General features: G+C 40.6%; 1 protein-coding gene across 2 annotated transcripts in view; it reads right to left on the bottom strand.

The window, feature by feature from the left end:
* HTR1F (5-hydroxytryptamine (serotonin) receptor 1F, G protein-coupled) overlaps positions 1-18,021 on the bottom strand; it is a 114,516-nt gene extending 96,495 nt beyond the window's left edge. For both annotated transcript variants that reach the window (XM_014947153.1, XM_014947154.1), the window contains exon 1: positions 17,930-18,021. The gene's annotated coding sequence lies outside the window, so the exon portion shown is untranslated. The remainder of the gene's footprint in view (positions 1-17,929) is intronic.
* Between the last annotated feature and the right edge of the window lie 2 nt (positions 18,022-18,023).

Genomic DNA, 18,023 nt, shown 5'->3' with positions numbered 1-18,023 from the left:
TTTTTTTTTTTTTTTTTTTTTTTTTTTTTTTTTTTTTTTAAATCCTCTCCTCTTTCTGCAAGACCTTCCTTCACTTTTTTCTCCTCCTTTTCTGGTGACTTGCCAGACTTCAAGTTCTTATCTGTTCTGCATTCCCTTTCCAGTTCCTGACCCTGAAATCTATCAGGTGTGCTGGGATGTTGCTGGACAGAACTGAAGTGGTGGTGAAGCGGGGGAAGGAGTTAAAACTGGAGACTGGGAAGCTTTGAAACAGAACACAATAGTTATTGTGTTAATTTTCATCTCCATGACAACACTAATGCAATGTTTTTCCCTCACTCTTGGAATTCCCCTCCTATGGTCTCAGCTGAGATGAGACCAGCATTGGCATAGGGACTTGGAGGGTACCCGCATGGTTTTGAATTGGTGGAAGGGCTGTTGGGAAATTGGTGAGAGGCAGAGAAAAAAGCAGTAGCCTCCCGGTGCAACTCTGCTGGCTACTCTTGTGATGGGGGGACAGATGCAATCAGGAGGTTTGCCACCAAGCAACAAAAAGGGTCTTCCTGAAATGGCAATGGCAGCTGGTGCAATAGGCAGCAATGTTTCTGTTGGAAGGATTCTTGCAGAGGTTCTGTGAAGATGAGAGGTCAATGTTGCTTTAATAGGTCTCTCCCTCAGAGAGACCCCCTTGCCTTTAAATGTATTATCTTTAAATTTGCTTTTAGATCATCTAAAGGTCTGCACAAATTGCATAGCAAAAATAGACTTTTGCAATAACTTTTCTAAAATCAAATCAATAATAGTGCTGAGATTGATTAATGCAAACTGAATATCTTAAAATCTGTATGCATCTTTAAATACCTTACTTCGTGTAATATACCTTATAAAAAGTAAAGGTAACAAAACTCGGAGCATCGTTCAAACTGTAAAGCAAGCTACTATCTCAATTGCATTTTCTCCTATACCTGCTATCTTAGTAACTGTGCTTGCATTATAATAAGCTTGTTTTTTTTAACCCTCTTGGTACCGTCATATTGAGTGAAAAAAGGTGGTTAGCTGGGAGGAAGGCGACTTTTTGATATTCCATAAATGCAAGTGTCCCAATGTGTATTTGTCACTGCTTAACACTGCTGTGCCGTTCGGAGAATGCCAGAGGGCAAACTTTGAAAAGGGATAAGAAGCACCAAGAGGGAGACAAAAATGTTAGAAAATGCTGTTGTGACAGATGGTGAGATGGTAGGCTGTTCTCAGATGGAGTCATGTTGAAGAGCTTTACTTCTCCAGTCTGGACAGCTTCTTGAGAACTGGCTGGGGGCAAAAACATCCAGAAAGCCTCAGAACGGCTTTCATCTGTGTACTTCAACTATCGGAGGATGAAGTTAGCTGGCAGGTCTCTGGGTAGCTGTATCAGAGTTGAACATGTTATGCTGGCAGTGTTGGCTGTCCACCAAGATCTATCAGGAGTCCTGGCTGGACTTCATTGTGCCTTGGCTGCAAAACATAACTGTGGGCCATAGAACATGGGAGTGCAATGGTAGCCTTCCTAGCAAACCACCAGCACCGTCTGGAGCCAAACCAGCATCTGCTGGAAGCTTTTTTTGTCAATGGACCTGGATTTAACTTGCAGTAGTGGAGTAACCAGATGCTTTGGAGCTAGTGGCCCTGCTGGATATATACCATCAGGTCTGGCACTACTTTGGCAGCTAGAACTAAGCACAGAGATGTTTCTTTTGAGTAGGTCTCGACTAGGATTTGCTCAGGTTTTAACTAAGACAACTGTTGCAATCTTGAGAAAGGTGTGTAGTTCTGCAGCTGGAATGCACCCAGCTATGCAGCAGCATTTAAAGTGAGAATGACACCTAAGCACCTCATGGAAACAGTGAGATTCCGGGTAAACTGAGGGTACAATGAAGGAAACCTGTAGGAACGTTAACTCAAAATATAGAAGTGTTTGCTTTATAAGCTGACTCTGAAGATCAATTGATAAATCATTTTCAAGCAAGCGTTCCAGTTCACCAAAACTATATACTAATTATATATATGTTATCCTACAGACATGAAGCATTTCAATTTGAAAAAAAAAACAAACAAAAACTTAAAAAAAAAAAGGAATAAACAAGCATCTTCCTCCACTGCCTTCTGTCCATCCCTTCTCCCATCTTTCAATCATGTAGACTTACTACCCAAATTAGAGACCTTCCTTTCCCCACACATTTGGAGCCTATTGCGCACATGTAGTTTCCAGAGCACTGAGTGGGCTTGATGTACCATCAGGCTGGAACGTGTTAGGAGCTAATTCTGGGATGCGTGAGTACAGGAATTGTCATGGGAACACAGCCGATAATCAAGAAGGATAAAAATTCCAGTAGGAAAACAGGCTATGGGAGGCTTCCGTCATGTTGCTCAAAACAACCTTAAAGGGATAATGATTTTGCAATTATTTCAAATGAGACACCATGCAGTGGAAATCCCTGACAAAGCAAATCACCAGTAATTAATAAAAAAAGGTGCTTAAAAAAGCAATTTCTTTTAGTCATACAGGGACATGAAACTGTCCTTCTAGACCCTATTAATGAAAAAATAAATATTTTAGAGACTCAGCTTCCCTCTGACTGAAACTCTGCTAATTAGCATTGTTAAAAAAATATTTTCTCTCCTTTTTTTTTTTTAATACTGACAGAAAAGGAAGGTTTGAATTAGCCTACTACACAGCCAGCTGCTAGCCTTTTAATCCAGTTTTCTTGGGAGATGACGCTCACAAGATCGTGCCGTCTGTCAGTCTCCATGAGTTCCTTTTGAACTCGTTGCCCAGTTTTAACTAAACTTGCAGAGAGATCAAGAGTCCCCATACGTTTGATGAAAACACACTGCCAAATAGACACAAGGCAAGCCCCTCTTAATGGAAAGGCCACAGCATGTGTTCAACTTATTATTAGACATCAGAGAATCTGTATGAGAGAACAGAAGGACTGAAAACTTTCAGAAGAACAAGAACTACAGGAAAGCAAGCTTCAAAAGTTTCACTGCTCAGGTAACTCACTGGGAGTCGCTATACTAAGCTCTTAGTGCTCTTAATTTTTTTTTTAATTCCAACCAGTGCAGGGCATCCTGATAATTAAATTTTCAACATTTCAGTGATGAAAAGTCATATTGAAAATCAATGATCGGTTGACTTTGGGAAGATGGAAAGGTCTTGCAAAGGTCTGCAGAGCCAGCTGTGAGAGCCCTCTGTCACCTTGCTGAAGGGGAAGAGCTCTAAGACTGAACCACCATTTGCTAATTCTTGTCCTTTAAACTTTTGCATGTTCCCATACCAAGACAACAGACTGAGTAGCCCTGAACTCAAAGCTGCAGGGAAGCTCATCACAGGAAGATCTGTCAACCTGAGCAATACACACATGGCCCATACTTGCGGAGTTCAAGTACCTCTTTCCACTTCAATATATTTTTCTTCCTAGTTCTTTGCTAAACAGGGGAATGCTCCTCACCTTGCCTTATGAGTCAGGAAGGTGAGACACAGGGAGACTAAATGATGGGACCAAGGCCACACACTTTGCCAGCAAATGAAGTTTAATGCAAGCCCTCTGTGCCATGGGCTAGCAGTGACTTTGAGAGCCATGCTGCTGGAAAGGGCAGCCTTGGACTCCCCGTAGGGTGGAAAAGGTCTTTCACATGATCTCTGCCCTTCTTTCCTTCTCAAACCAGCTCTGTGATTCCTGCTTCCAATATTTCTGACTGTACTTTGGCATATCAGATGTCCTGGAACTGACCAGCGCTTTTGAAGTGACTTTTATATAAATCTCAGTGCAAGACTCAGTATTACAAACCTGTTTACAAAACCAGCTTTCTAACCTGCTTTTCAGCACTCATAAGCTATGTCCAGAAATACTCCAAAGTGGTTGCTAATAGCCTAGATTCTGATTCTGACTGCATAAAAGATAAGTAATTATTTCAAATTATGAAAACTAGCTACTTATATAATTTGATTTATTCTTTTATAGTCTCTGTGAGTTTTTAATCATGGTACCTTATCCCCAGCTAGTGCTCTGTTAAGGCTGAACTGACAGTATATTTTGTGGTTCAGAAAGGTCTAGTGAGGTGCTAGGACGGTATGAGGGAAAAAACAGGTAGATGATATAACAGAAGTTCTGTTTCAGTCTCTTGCTGTAATTATTCAATCTCTTTCTTGTTGTTTTGTGTTTATTCTATTCCATTTTGATTTAGCAGCCTCTTTAAGATCATGTTTAATATGTATATTTACATTCGGAGTACTACTTTTACCGTAATGCCAAGTTCAGACTTGCTGAATTTTTGCAATCCATTAATGTTTCCACCAGCTCAGAAACAACTTTTCTGTTTCCCTGCACCAGACGAGCAGGGAAGCACTATTCCAGAGTCCAGCCCAGCTCATGCCTTCTTGGTTAGGAACAACCACCCTGCAGCCCACTTGCTGATGCTGGCATGGAGCATGTCCTCAGGGGCAAGGAGACTGCTCATCATTTAGAAGAACCAGGCAGGGGAGGAAACTCTGAAATGAGCAGATCGCTCACAGCCCACGTGAGGCTGGAGGTAAATAGCAGCTTTTGTACCTCTGTTAGCTTGGTTTCTTCAGCACAGTGCAAGGAGGAGAGGCAGTTTCTCAGACAGCGTGGTCCAAACCTCCAAGACAAGCCTCCTGCCTTCAACACTCCCTCACAAGCGCTGATTTAGTCAGTGCCGAGGATAAAGGGGAGGTGGTGGCTCTTGTGTGTGCCCGAGAGAAGGCAAGCTAACAGTAGGACAGCCTGTTCAAATAAAGGTTTGCTTTTATAGTCATACACATAGCGTGGTGCCACAGGCTGTGGTACAGCCTCCTTCTTATCACAGACGAGAATCTGAAAAGCAAAAACTGCACTAAGAATATTTTCAATTTATTTGTTCACATATTTCCTTAGTTCTGATAGGGACCCTTCTACTACCTCCCATTGGCTTCTCCGAACACACACACACACACACACACACACATAAAACAGGGTAAAAACCAGACAAGCACTTGCACATACAAAAAAAAATGGGTCTGGGCATTCAGTATGTAGAAGTAACTTGGAATCTAAATTACAAACAAACAAAAAGCATCAGAGTATGTAGCTGGATAACCTTTCAGAAGGCAGAAACATCGTCTGAATTACCTCTTTAGTTCCTTGCTTTAGCACATTATCATCACTTTGATCTAAATTGAATTGACTCTAAGCCAGTTTATTGCAATGTATGAGCTGCTCCCCTGTAGATGCTGTAGATGAGGCTCTTGCTCACTCTCAAAGGCACCAAACAAGAGAGGTGAGAACAGATTCCTGTAGTTCCCTCCACTACAGAGATGGAAGGAAAACTGATTCTCACTTTTAGGATAGGTTTTAGAAGGAGGTGAAGATACAAAGGAAGGAAGAAAGGTATTTTTTTCCTCCTCTTCTCCCTCCCTCCCCCCTGGTCAAAACTTCTGCTCCCTGGCTTGGAGGTAGCTGTGGTCTGAGAGGGAGAACAGTTCTGCCCACAGGGTCTGCCTCCAGGTTATTTCTTTATTGCAGCTCAGCTGTTTCAGAGCTGGCAGCTGTTGTAGGCAGGAAGAGGAGAGTCTGAAGAAAGGAGACAGGGTGCCAAAGTCTTTCTTACTGAAAGCAAGAGCAATACTTCTTGATCCTTACTCTTATTGATTCCTACAACTCTTTAAAGGGCAGTATATCCAGCGATAGCACTTGCTTGACAGGTGTTGGTCCAGAAGATTTGTAACCGGGAACATGAGGAGCATGAGCTGTTCTCATTACCATAGAAAGAAGCTTTCTGTTTCAGTCAGGATGAACAAGTCTTTTATTTCCTGTCTTCTTCAATTACTTCACCAATTTATTAAAATCTTTATTTTTATATTTTAAATATCCCTGCAATGCTTTGAGTTCTTAGGTCAGTGACTCATACCTACAGCTGTACAAGACCAAACCTCTTTATATAAATGGCTTAATTTCCAGGCTGAACATGTAATTTTATCGTTCTTCAAATGATCTACACTTCTCTAGATTAAATGAATGAGTGTCCATAAAGTAAATGTGTTTGGGCTCAACAGAAAAAGCTTTATGTCAGGTCATTGCCAAAGAAGTCCAAACAATATTTTCTCAATAAAAATAAGAAAGTAAAAATGAGTTAGTCACGTATACCTTAGATATGCAGAAAAGCCATCACAAAATTATGACACTGGAAAAGTAGTGTTCTCAATAACAGCTAAGGAAACTTTGAAAGAGTTGGTCACACCTAGAATAAGTATTGCTTTTATGAAAAAAAAAGGCATTTCTAGGTGAAGTAAGTTCTGATAAATTAAATCCACTCCTGATGTTTACAATGCTTCTTCCTGTCTAAATGGTGCTTTGTCCTACATTTATTTTCAACACGTCTCTCTGTCAGTCTGCCTTTAACTTCAGTACAACAATATAGAGCCTGCCTTAAATCCTGTGCCACTTCCACGAAGGTACCTCACAGTTTTATGAAGAAGTAAAAATATATGTACTTCCCCCCCTCTTTCTTTCTTGTTTATATACCTCTTTGATACACACTGGAAGTCAGATTTCAGTAGACAGATGCATCCAGGTCAGAAAAATACCATTTTCTTTCTCATCTTTCTGCATTTTAAGTCCCTTTTAATCCCAGATTTTGCCAGATATATTTTGTACAAAGCTTTTCTTTGTGAATTTTCTGATGGATACAGAGATGAGTGATTTCTAAACCACTAGAGGAAGTTCTCTTTAACTGTTACAAGCTGATATTCATGCCGCAACAGTCCTGTAACTGTGCAGATGGTCACCAGTTTAGACTCACCACGCACCTGAGAAGTCAGCCAGCATCATTGCTATATTACTTAGAAAGATGAGAGGCAAACTCACTGACCTAGCGTATCATCTCTGGCTTTGTCCATAGGCAGGGGTCTGTCTCTCTCTCTGAATCAATAAAATGAACAGCCATGTGTCCACCTTACAGACTGTGGTGGGACATTCAGTAAAAAACAGGTGACAGTGGAGTAACGGAGACGTGAGTGGCTTGAGGAAGAAAACCATCTCTGTATGTCTGTAGCAGAAAGCATTTGCCAAAGAGAATCAGGACTCATGATCCTCTTTCTCCATCCTTGCCTCGGGATATGTCAAAATACAGCAGATACAGCCCATTATTGGAAGTGATTTACATGGACGTAACACAGACATGGTACTTCTAGTGTATTGTTTCTCCCCCTGATTATCATATGTTGCATCAGGTAGCCTTCACAAACAGGTCTTGAGAAAGACTAATTTAACGTCATTTTCTGCAAATAAGTATTGAAAAGAAAAGAGGAATTTGCCAAAAATATACTCCTCTCTTCATTTGGATGTAAACCAAAACATGCTGGGTGCTGCATCCCTTGAATTTCTTTTTATTCACTTTTATTCCAGCAGAGGTCAGCTCTGCCTGTGTTGGGGAAGGGTAGAGTTCCAAGTGTGGGCACCTGCACCCCTAGCAACACAAAGTGCTGGTTTCTTGCTACTCTCCCCTCACAGCTACTAACCCAAGCACATCTCAGGCCCTCTTAAATGGAGAAAAAGGTGCTTTGAACCAGGTCATCTGTACCTTCAGGAGTTCCCTAACAAGCTGCCGTTCTTGCTGCCGTTAATGGCTCAAAGCCTGTTTGAGAACAGCCTGTAATGTGCAGGAGCAGCAGGAGAGCCAGACAGCATGGTCCTTCATGAGGTTAGGACTGATGCAAAACAGGAAACCCCCAAAGAGCAAAAAGTTGAGTCTAGAATGTGCTTTCTAATTACCAACTATTAGGGAAACCAAAATACCCCGACTTGTCGCAACTATCTTCCTTTACTGCTGTAACAAAACTGTTAAAAAATTAAGGTCTCTGTGGTCGATAATGTTTTGTCAAACAAAGTTTGTTCTGGCAAAACTATTTGGGTGTATTCAAAAATAATTTTAACACTTTAAATTTCATTGTTTCTGTGGATATGTGGATATACAACTTCTATTTCCCCAGTTCCATTGGTTACAGTTGTTCCTCAACATTAGCTCTTCAGAACACAAGACAAGAAATGCTTTGATGCTGAAGGCAGAATATGTTTTCAAAAGTATGTAGCTCTACTCTCTGGTTCAGTGTCCCTTGGTTATTTTCCAGTTTTTAAGTGTCAACATACATCTCACATTTTGCACCTAAACAGTATTACCTTGCCTACTTACTGGAGTTTGAGGGCTGCTTTTGTGAGCAACAGCTCCTCCCACTTTCCTTTCCTCCCCTCCTCTTTGGTTTCACAACCTTGCCTTTTTCTTATGCCGCCTTCTCTTTTCCCACCAGTACCCATGAAGGAAACTGTGTTTAAATATTCAGAAGTATTGTTCACGGCAAAATGCTGTAGTATATAGCCCTGAAAGTGTGCAAGACACGTTTATCCTCTTTTCTTTTCAAAGTTTAAGTTATTGCTACATTCAGAATTTTTCCTTGCTGTCATTAATGATTGATGTGCTTTACAGACCTTTGAAGTTAGAAATTAATGAGTGCTTTTCTGGAATTAAACATCATGCTTTAGACAGAAATCTTTCATGTAACCAGTCATGTGAACCATTGAGACAGCAGCTGCTTATGAAGGGTAGTGTCTAAAAAACCCAAAGAATCTCACTAAACCTATTTCTCATTCAGATTTGTTTTTTTGAATATAGCTTTTTAATATTAAAAAACAGGTGAAGTTTCAGTCAAGCTATGTGCCCCTTTTCTTTCTTCTATTAGAGAGATTTATTAGTTTGAAATGACTAAATTGGTCTGCTTATTTCTTACATGTAGCTATATAAAACAGGAGATGAGTACCATTAGCCTAACAAACTACCAGGAAAGCCAGCAAATAGTTTCAGTACACAGATCAGGGACGGGGCTAATGAGCAGCAGACTTGACCTGTTACCTGAGTATTGAGAGAAGATACATAACCACACTAGAAAGAGATAATTAAGGTGTAACATCAAGGTGAACTTGCACTCTGTGTGTGCTTGCATTGGCCCAGCTGCAGCTTTTTGGAGTGTCAGATGAATGTTAACGAAAGCAAGTCAAGTCATTCTCCATTTTAGCGTAGGTTTCTCCTGATGGCATTATCTGTTATAGGTCATACAGCTACAGATGACAGCTTAATAGGTCATCTTAAAAATAAGATATACACCCAGAGCTGCTGCCGCCTATTAAAGATCACATAACTAAATGCAGATGACACACTTAGCTTTCAGGTGACTACAGTAGATTGAGAATTCCAGTTTGAATATCAAATCATGTAACAATATTGTATATACACAGCTCAGACTGTTTTTCACCAGAGACCCTGCAACTGTTCCACCAAAGAGCAAATAATTTTCAGGAGAACTGTCTGCGTTTGGAAAGCTCCCATTCTTTGCTGTTACTTGGGGATCTGGATAGTCCCCCACTTACAGGTACAGTCAGTACAGACAGTCATGAGCAGGCTCCACACTTAAGCCCTCTTTACTTGTCTTTATTTAGTAGCTGTATCCAAAGATAAGTCTTTTCTAGGTCACATTTGTCTTTACAGAAAGTTCAAAGTATGACTGGCTGTTGTGCCAAGAACTAATGGGGGAAGCCTAGGCTGCTCATCTTGCTGCTTCATCTTGTCATTTGTCTGAGGGTAACTGACTTGCCCTGAACTGAAGAGAGCCTTGTCCGCTTCCCCCAAGGAGAAAACTTAGTGTCGCTAGGCCGTTGTCAAAGTATGAAATAAAACAAAAAACATAAGCCTGAACCAAGCGTATCTTAAACAGAAGAGACGCCTATATTGTTGACAGGTCCCTGCTCCCTAGCCCAAGTGTGGCTGATGCCCACAATATTCACTGCATAGCACCTAACAAAGTTCCCTGTGACTGAAAGACATTATTACTATTTTTCAGAGGTTTTATGGTTCAAAATACGTAAACTGACTTGAGGGCCGACCCAGTGGAATGGTAGCTTGATAGCACAATACCAGGGGGAGATAGGTTGCATGTCCTTGGACATGGCATTGATGGCTTGTAAGCCCTTAAGGGTCTGCTAGAAAATACTGTGTAGGATGGTGGCATCAGAAAGATGCCAATCTAGGTATAGTCTAAACTATTGTGCTTATTTGAAATGGCCTCGTCAGCAAGTCACCCTCAAATCCAGACCTGGCTTTTATCTTGGAGGAAACTGGTTAGTTTGCATTATAACAGAGTCCAAACAAACTACCATTGATGCAGTTTGGATGATCAGGAGATAGGGACTTAAGAGCAGAAGTGACAGTGTACAGATGCCCACAGATCCTCATTAACAGAAAATACTTGTTTATTCTAGATATAAACATCCATAAATACTAAATAAAAACCAACCAACAAACAAACCAACCCAAACTCCACAAGCACCTAAGGCTTTTTGGTCTAGATGAAAGGAAACACGCTTTTTGTCTTTTTCGAAACAGCAGGGGCCTTTTTTGCCACGGGCAGCTGTCACTCCTCAGGTAATTTCATAATAAGACCTGCAGTACAGTCCTTGAGAAGGCTGAGGGTTGGCTGAAAGAAAAAAATTAAAAGCCTTCAGTAAAAGGCAGAGTGAAAGTAAGCTTAATTTATAACCCTAATGTGAAAATTCTTTGTGCAGAAGAGATGGTAATGATGCCATTATGTTGGGCAGGCCCAATACAGAAGATTGTTTATGTAGACACAAGTGTTAGAGAGGACGGAATGGAAGTCATTTCCCTAGGAAAGAAATCGGCAGCCTTAAATGCATCTTATGCACAGACCAAAATGCTACTAGACTTTTAAAGTTTGACTTTCCTGTTTTCTTGAGCGGATAATTATATTATTTGCTTGTTTTGTCCAGTACATTTGGATTTTTTTCCTACGTCATTAAGTAATGTCAATGTCACTTTTCTGCTCTTGGCTGCTCCCTGGGGTGGCCCCTGGCCCTGGTTCGTCCCCTCAGTGTGCTGGAGCTGTCGATGGGTCCCATTACCGGCACTCGGCTCTGCTTGGCTGTGCCCCCTGGGTGAGGCAGTGCCCGTGCTGGGGTCACCTTGGCTGGCAGCGTGTCCTCCCCTTGCAGAGCAGCCCTGCTCTCCCCGTTCCCTGCACGGCGAGATTCAGGATGTGGGTGGCCATGTAGCAGTTTTTCAAAAAGGATCCGCCGGTTACATCATCTGGACATTAATCAGCTCTGTGACACTGCTGGCGTATATCGGGATGTATGTTTCTGCCCGGTCAGTCATTTCCGTTGTTATATTTGCACTCCTGGTTGTTGCTGCCCAAAAGCATCCTTGATACTTGTTCTATTGAGCTACATTTCTTAAAACAACTTCAAATTCTCACTCAATTCTTCAACCCCTTTGTATTCCTCCTCAACCTTGTATCACCTGCACGCTTACCAAGTGCACAAGTTATTCCCTCAGCTAAACTGTTAATGAATAATTAAATATTAATTATTATCAAGCTATTAATTAAAATATTACATTGTACCCAGGAGAGTCTCCTGGACAATCACAAGCAGTGCAAGCCTTTCAACTTGACAGTAACTGTTACAATGTTATTAAGACCTATTTTCTGAGTAAAGTTTTTCAGACGGTGATATGCAACTCTCCTAGCATTTTCACCCAAACCACAGCTACTGCTTTGTGTCTGTGGCAATGTTAGAGACTTCCCCTTAGTTACTAGGATTTATAATAAAACCAGTTGGAGGAAAATACCACGATAACGCCTGGGCTACATCTGTAAACAATACAGATGTGGTCCAAGTTTGCCTACATCCTCTAGCGGCTGAGATACCAATAAACCACAGCCTGAAATATCTCCCAAAGATCAAAGTTTGATAATAGACCTCTCTGTTTCAATTGTCTCTCAGTTTCAGAGTGTACCCTTCTCATCAGTGACTCAGTGAACCACAGTCATCGCAGTGAGTTAGGAAACTTGTACTCTGTGGGCTCCATCACCGCCTACTACAGTGGTTTGTCCAAGCCGTGGGGATCTTTTATAATCTAGCTCAAAGCTAGAGAACGAGTACTGATAACTACTTTTTTTTTCCCCCATATTTAACGTCATAGATAATCTTACACTTAGCACAAATAAACTGAATAGATTTAATGCTATCAAACCAACAGCATTTATGCTAAGTAAAAAGACAGGAATACGTTTCTTTTCTCCCAGAGGAAGGATCGCTCTTCTTCAGCAAAAGATCCAATTATGGCCCAAATCTGTGCATCTAGAGACTAACAAATTTGGTTATGATACGAAGAAATCATCTGCACTTACAACTGGAAAATGCTTGTTTGTCATATATTCCAGCAGCCCTACAGTAAGTGTTAGGCACACTGGCTTCTGGGCTCAGGGAAAACAACAGCCACGATGATTATTGCTGCCCACACAGAAAGTTTTTCAGTCATGGCAATGTCAGTGCTTTCATGTAAGTGCAATCAGTAGCAATCCAGAAATTCAAAAGACCAGGAAACTCAGACAGCTGAGGATGAGGACTGACTAAAACCTAGCTGCTATGAGGTAAGGAAGATGGTGAGACTGGGAGAAAGAGGGAGGAGAGAAGATGCAGTGTGATGCTGAAGTCATGCTGTGCTGCTGACCTTAAGAGTGATTCACTGAGCACTGTGTCCTCTGTCAGAGGTAGGAAGCAATAAGCAGAGAACATTTGGCATTCCTGTCCATGAAAAGACCCAAGCCAACTGTTCTGCTCTCCTCATTCTGCTGCTATAGGAAATAGCTACGGACAGCTATATGAAGGAAGTGTTACTACAGGGAAAAGGAATGAAACTTGATTAAAATAAAGATTTATTCCTGCTGATGTGAAAAAGGGGGAAGAGGAATCTGACCATTATCTGCTTGCCCCATAGTTGTTATTGCAGACATGACTATACAGTTACAGGTATAGTAATTAAATGCTCATAAATTCTATTTTGAAGGTCAAAAGTTTCCAAAATTGTCATATTTTTGATTGTGACTTATAGCAGCAGAGCTCAGAAGTTCTCAAGTCAGGAGAAGCTGCCAAAGGCAACTACACTTCAATAGGTACAAAGTACCCTTTGGAGGAATTCCTGGTTTTCTGTTATCATAAAACATTCATCAAATTCTAATCACCTCTCATTACAGCACAAGCAATAGCTTTTCTGGGTTAGGTAATCTCCTTCCAGTCCTTCTCACCCACTCTGGCCAAAATTTACATAATAGATCTGACCTTTCTGTGACTCTCTCAGTTTTTGTTTCTGCTTTCGTTTCCTCTTTCTCCAGCAGGTCACATTCACAGAATCACAGAATGATAGGAATTAGAAGACACCTTCAGAGATCATCTAGTGCAACCCCCCTGCCAAAGCAGGTTTACCTACAGCAGGCTGGACAGGAATGAATCCAGGTGGGTTTTGAATATCTCCAGGGAAGGAGTCTCCATAACCTCTCTGGGCAGCTTGTCCCAATGTTCTTTCAGAATTCGTTGCAACTTTTTGTTCATTCATACAGGTTTTGTATTTGGTCTCCATGAAATTGGTATGTGTGTTTGTGTACATATGCATATAAGCACAAGCACGTATCTATAAACCAGTAGGTAGCTAGATCACCTTTAGCCTCTCCTTGCACCTCAGAGTGACAGTCCTGCTAATGAGCTATCTATGCCAACCAGTATTCCCTGTAGCAGAGAATGACTTTTTAACTGGTTAGCACCTAAGGCATAATGCTGTTTTGCACGTGGGCCAGCTGACTGCTTGATTCTTTTTTGGATGTTTTGCCATCAAACACTTATATTTTCCACCATCAATAAAAACTCAGTTCAGTCAAAGCCTGAAAAAGTAACGCTGTCGCTTAACATAGTGGAGTAATGGTTTCTTACAAAATGCAATTATTTAGGCCCAAGACAGTGACAGACCATTTCTAGGGAAAAAATAATTTAAAAAATTGAACGTAGGTGGCCGTTTTTTCAGTTTGATAATTCCTATCTTCTGTTTGGGGCTGCTTGCCACTCAAACCCAAACTTTCAAAATTCAGCTTGCATTTTGACAAGAAGAAACAATGCACATTCAACACAACTACGTCCTTGTATGCTGATGTAGTCTCCCCAAAACCAATATCACAACTACTGCTTTATAGAAATCCTCTCATTTTTTGATGAAGCCAGGGATGTGGGAGTCCCTAGCTTCGTGGTAGAACAAGCCACGTTTGCTATTTAAAACTAGCTAGCCAGCCTTTAGTTTCAGGCTCTCTGTCTTGCAGAAAACCTGCAAATGCATACACAGAGATGCACAGCTGTAAGAGTTGAACCCAGTTTCATAATTCCTCCATTTCCAAGTAAGCCACCTGAATTACAGTGTGATTGTACTCCTGCTATAGGCAAGGGGAACTCAGAAGAGTTTAGTCAATTCTTAGGATAACTAGGTCTACACAGTTCACTGTACTCCCATGTGCTTTTCTTCCTCCAGGAACTGCAGGAGAACTGAGGACATGGAGAGAGTGTGAAGGAAATGACCACCAATTCCCTTTTCTCCCTCCAACACTAATTCGTAAGATGAACCATCCTGAAAGTAACACTTGAAATTAAATATATGTAATACACCGTCCCAACACTTTCTGAAGTGTTCCCTGGTCTTAGTTAGGGTGTGAAGAGTGTATCTTGAAGGACTTCTTGTCTGCCAGGAGCAGCAGCCTTGTGCAACTTTCCCACCATGGACATCAAATGTCAACTGAAAAAATACTTTCTTTTGTTCTTGCATTGAAACTTCTCCAACTTTAATACAATTAGAAACATAATGTAGTAGTAGAGGGCAACATTATGCCTGATATATATAATTAGGTAGCAAAAAATATAACCAGGGGACACGTTTTTGACAGAATCACTTCTTCACACAATAGTTGCAGAATAATGGATCACATTGACTGATCCATTTTGCTAAATGCTATGACAAAGTAAATGAGCATTTGTATAAAAATGCCACAACAGTTGAGGCTTGAATTAGAGAGTCTGTAACCTTTGTTTGTGATCATAAATTGTAGAGAAACCCTGAAGGCAAGAATGTAACATTAAAAAAAAAAGCAAACAAAACACATCCAAAGCCAAGAGATACAACCCACCAAATACTGAAAATGCACTATATTGTGTGCCTAATGTTAATCACTTAAGATTCCATGGTACAAATTGCCTCCATCAGTTTCTGAAGTTATCTCACAGGTTAAATGGACACCCACAGGTGGAGATTAGTCATTTAAAAGACAAAGGCATAAAAACTGATTTCAAGTACTAAAGCTGTCTTAAAGTAAATTTCTCTTTCATTTTGAAGATACGCATATTTTTCACCCTGTTTCTGGATGAAGGGCTAATACTAGGGGGAAACCATTGAATCTGACAACATATAAGGCTTTTCCCAATTAATAACTTAAAGAATACTGGGGCAAAAAGATGTTACTCTTTCAGAACCAATACCTTCATTTGTAACTTCTATCAAACAGGCATCAGTAAGTTATAGAAGAAACCTGAATTTTAATCACTGATGTCCTATTGAACACTAAAGTAGTGGTATGTCATCCTCAGAAGTGGCACAAAATGCCATGGGCACCTGAGAGATGTCATGTGCAGCATCTCTCTTTTTGTCTGTAACCTCAGCTCAACAGGAGTATTTGTATTGGAAAGTCAGATTCTACAAGCAGCGAGTGCCTCCTGCCTGAGTGTATTCTGTTAGCGCTTTCATTTGCTGCCTGGATGAAAAAAACAGGTAATTTGGAGCTCGCAGGGGGGAAAGAAGTAGAAGGAGGAGTTCTACAAGGAAATAGGCCAGGAAACTTGCTGATTTTCAGGTTTTACTGAAAGAGTTGAAGGCTGTGGAGTCCAAAGCTTCTGGGAAAAATTAAAAACAACAGAGGCTTGATTCGTAAGAAAGCAGAAATTCTGACTTACCTAAAACCCTATTTTAGCTATTTTACGAAAATTTTGCAATGGCTTGGAGTTGATTATCTTTTTTTTTTTTTTCCTCCTTTGACACGCGGAGCACTTCAGTCTCCCCAGTCAAAATGAAGAAACTTTAAGATACTTATGCCATTTTGGGCAGAAATCACACCAAAGAAAGAAGGCACTATCATCATGCCTGTGAGTGGTAATTGCGAAGAGGCAGAGGCACCAAGAGCACAGTGCTGGCAGTACCTTAAAACAACCTGATGCAGAGGTCACTGCTGTGCCTTTTGCAGTCTTCAGGCAGTAATGTTCCCCAGAGCTACTAATGCTTTGAGCAGGGCTGCTAACCAGTCCCTTAACCACTCATGTCCTGTGTCCAGGAGACACAAGCCCCCCTACTTTGGTATTCCCCTTGAATGCAACACTGCAGAAAGTTAGTGTGCAGTGTCAGCACACAGCACTTTGTACGCTCGTGAACAAAGATTATTTTTAGTCCCTAAGCAAAATACTTGCCTCTTGGGTCAACAGATCTTAATATTTAGTGGAATAGAAATAACTAATGAATACAGATTCCATCCCATTTTCAACACTAACAAGATAAATGGTGGATGAATGTAAGCATTTGGAAGATGAATTTAAATAGAGATGTAAACGTGGCAAGGAGCAGTTTAGAGCAGAAGCACACGCTAGGTGCTTTGAAGGGCACGTGGGGTCCTGTTTCTTTTCTTTGACTACTGAGACAAGTCTCCAAGCTAAGGTTACCAAAATATGTGCCCAAAAGTAAATGCTGTCAATCTCTTCTCCCTTTTCCTCTCCCCACCGCTGTTTGTAGTCCTCTGTGGCTCACAGCCTGGAATCACAGGTCCTGTGCTTGGCCACTTTCAGGCTGGTACGTGCACCTGTGCAGGTGCATATGCACAGGTATGTACAGGTAGGTACATCAACACATGAAAGACTTCTCAGAAATGAAAGAAACAAAAGCAGCTAAGAGCTGCAGACTCTGCGCTAAGTTTTTCCTGAGTTAAACTTGGAAGTTTAGCTTGGTTTTTACAGCAGAGTTCAGATCAGTCATTTTTCCAACTATGCAACTAATACTCTTATTTTATGAGAATAAGGCAGTCTTTTCTCCAGCTATACACTGATTTTTAATTTTTTTAACTAATCTCTCATTTTTATTTTCCTACAGGTAAATGTCTGCTGGGTTAATACTCCGAGAAGAAGAATAGCTAGTAGTAGAGCCCATAAATGTCTATGAAATGATAATATCTAACAAAGCAAAGACACACAATCTCATAAAGTCAGTTTTCATAATGTGCAGAAAGCCTGCTGTTGCCCAGTCTCACAAAGCATCCAACTAATACAGTGACTGTAAAAATTAATAACCTCTCACACAAAAAAAATACTGGATTAAGAAGCTATATAAACTGCACAAACTATAAACATTGTAATATGCTTTATCACTTAAATGGAAACTAAATAATTACAAGGCTGAGGAATACCACTTGATTTGGTTTGGGTGACCTTGCGTTGGTGGGATCCACAAGTTGAATTAGGATACAAACAGAAGACAGTTCACTTGTTAACATCATAAACTAAAGAGATTAAAAGTCTACTTGGATTTTCAGGAGTGAATACCAGCACACAAAATCAATCAGAATACAGGACTGCATGTGTGTAGCATACACAAATATATGCCAAATTAGATAGCATCGGCAAAAATTAAACTAAGGAAAAGCAAACTTAACGAGATGCTGCCACATGAAATCTCATCTACATTCAGGTTAATAAAACAAGTAAACATATTTACAAAGCTGGTATGAAGCTGGTTTTCATTTCCATTCTAAAGTCCAACTTTAGGATAAAGCAGAAACAGAGTCCTGCTCTGTTCAAACCCCAGCATTTCAAGTTCTCCGGCAGCACAAGAGCAGCTAATTAACGAAAACCAACGGATGACAAAAATGAAGCCAAATAAGCCATAAATATCTACATATATAAGCACACAGCAAGCAAGATAATGAAAAGTTAGCTCGATTTACCGTTTTAATTATCCAAGTGGGTGGTTTGTTTGGGTTTGATTTTGGTGTTGGTTTTTAGTTGGTTGGTTGTTTTTTTGGTTGGTTGTTTTTTTTT

This window comes from Calidris pugnax, unplaced genomic scaffold, assembly GCF_001431845.1.
Source record: "Calidris pugnax isolate Ruff unplaced genomic scaffold, ASM143184v1 scaffold95, whole genome shotgun sequence".
NCBI classification, from domain to species: Eukaryota; Metazoa; Chordata; class Aves; order Charadriiformes; family Scolopacidae; genus Calidris; species Calidris pugnax.
The sequence above is the reverse complement of the archived record's forward strand: the minus strand, read 5'-3'. Positions and strand labels throughout refer to the sequence as shown.